The following is a 2,659-nucleotide window of genomic DNA, read 5'->3' as shown; positions in this document are numbered from 1 at the left end:
GAAAGAGTGGACCAAAGAGCAGTGAGAAGAGAGCTGCCATCCAGAGCCTTGCCCCTCCCCTCCATTCTGTCTCACACAGACAGCAGTACTTGGTGCTCCATTCACCCAGGGAAAAGCACTGTAGTCATACAGAAGAGTACAGGCAGCTGCTCATGGCTCTGGAGGGAGATGTAGAGCATGAGGAATGACTTAGGCAGCTTGTCGAAGCACTGGAGTGCCGTGCAGATAGCCTTGCTCTCTACAAAAATCTTGTGATCTGCATGGGTCCTATTATATCCACATGTTGGCAGGGCTGTTGGTCCCACTGAGAGCAAGGGGACACTTCTGCATTATGCATGGCAAAAACTATACACTGGTTCCTAGGGAGTTTCCTGCTCCCCAAGTAGGTTTTTCCTGCTATCAGAGACAATCTAGTCTATTATAACTTGTTACTGCTAAATAATTCAGTCTCCTGGCAGCAACTGCGGGAAGGAAACATGACTGACCTAAAATCCCTTCATATCACACTTCTCAAATGGAAACTGCAGTCCTCCCTTGGTGATGCTTCATGCGGCTCACAATACTCCTCAAGGTATTCCCAAGAAAATGCCTCTCCTTCCTCCTGGGGAGGGAATTCTGTCCTTATCAGAAAGGGAAGAGACAGAAAGCCCACTTCTGAACCACTCAAAGAGATGGGAGATGAATAAAAAAGGGAAAATCTTGATGTTCCTGGTTGTTAAATGAGCTCTCCCACAGAAAAAAGCAGGCCAGATAAAGCTCTTCAGTTTTTAATTCATCATTCACTCTTCACTATTTTTAATTCATACCAAAGACATGCAAAGTAGGGAGGGGATCAGGAGCAGACCATGGGTGGGGAGTATCACTGCACCTCTGCCAGTGCCAGGGTAGACCAAGGCAGCCATAATTTACAGTGGTTGCGCTTACCTCTATTTCAGCCAGGGCAACACCAGTTCTTGGCCCTCAGTGACTGAATCAGGGTTAATTCCAGTTATAGGCAGGGACTATATAATAGTAATATAAAATAGTAATGAAAAAACAACTAAACTGGGGATTTAGACAAAGTGGGTTATCCTTGCAGCATTTTTTTCCAAGTTGTGTAGCTACATTTTTAAATAGGCATGTTAAACTGCCACGTTAGATAGCTGAAGGACACTTTTGCTTCTTTCAGTTGCCTGTTACTCACATGTGGAGAAGTTGTACTTAAAGCCATCTCTCTCTTTCCAACACATGTATACATGTACTTTGCCATGATTGTTTTTGCTTCTGTTCTGCAAATTCACTCATTAGGCTTACAGTGAAGCAGTGGAAATGATTTGTGTGCATATTGTCCTCTGTCTATCCCCTTACTAGACTCCCAATTTGTCTGACAGATGCTTAAACAAACTTCATCCTGCTCCCCTCCTTGGGAACAGTTTCTGTAGTGACTTCTGTTTGTGATTTAAAATCTTTTTCTTCTTCCTGTTTCTTCAAATGTTGAGCTTTCTGACTGCTTGCTTTCAAGCCAGCTGGCCCACAGATCCAATTCCCTCCATGTGACACTACACATGCAATGCCACTGAACGGGGCTTAGAGGAAGTGATGAGTAAGTGAGGTTTAGACTTTAAGCCAACGTAATGAGCATCTGCCATCTTGTGACACAGTAACCCTTGCATGTGGAAAGGCCACAGCAGCACGAGTGAGAGAAGACAAGAAGGGCACAGCTCTTTTATCATTCTGAAGAACTGCTTAATGGGCAGTAACAGTTTCCCAGGGAAATGGCAGTTATGGCTCACACTGGGCTTTGTACTTCTTTTCACGGTGGTGTAGTATCTGGGGAGGAAAAGAGTGGGGAGTGGGAGGAAAAGAGTGGCCTGGACATGCCTATGCCTTCATTATCATTCTGAGTATAAAAATGCACTGGAAAGGAGGCACATGCTTGTACTCAGTTACAGTAACCAATGTCTGAGAAATACTGTGTGGTAATACATGGAGAGAGAAGGCTTATTGCACTTACTGTGCTACACAGTGGCTCCCTCAAACATGCCACACAATTCTTTGCCACTACCTCTTGAACCAGAAGCAAAATAGCAGTATTTGCATAACGCTGCACCTGGGAAAACTAACACTGCTGACGGTCATTGCTAATTTATCTGTTCTGGAAGCAACTACACTGCTTTTAGTTCAGGAGTTGGCTTGTGTAGAGCAGCATGGCATGTTTACAGTGTAGACATGTCCATGGATAGCAGGGAAAACTTAGGCCTGGCCCTTAGGAGGTACTGGAGAGGTCAAATGTAACCCAGTAAAGTATGCTTAGCGTTATCTGGTCAGACATGATGAAGAATGCCTGGCATTTGAAAGCTTGTCTAACTCTATCTTGACTACAAAGTTGATCCAAAAAAAGACATCACCCTAAGAAATCCTTGCCTCTCAAAGCAAAGTGGGGCAGCGTGCTAGTGACAGATGTGTCAAAATTGTAAAAGATGATGCAGGGTCAGTCCATGCCGGTAAATTAAAAGGGAAGCACTTGGTAAGGAGAAGTGAATGTGTTGTATCATCCACTGCTGTACAAGAGAAGGAAGCAAGAACCAGAGCCTCCTCTCACTTACTTGGGTATTAATTAGGAAGCTCATGGAGTCACACCAGTATAAAAGTACAAGGAGACACAGCCCTTGGGTGTCTG

Source organism: Alligator sinensis, unplaced genomic scaffold, assembly GCF_000455745.1.
Source record: "Alligator sinensis unplaced genomic scaffold, ASM45574v1 scaffold250_1, whole genome shotgun sequence".
NCBI classification, from domain to species: domain Eukaryota; kingdom Metazoa; phylum Chordata; order Crocodylia; family Alligatoridae; genus Alligator; species Alligator sinensis.
The sequence above is the reverse complement of the archived record's forward strand: the minus strand, read 5'-3'. Positions refer to the sequence as shown.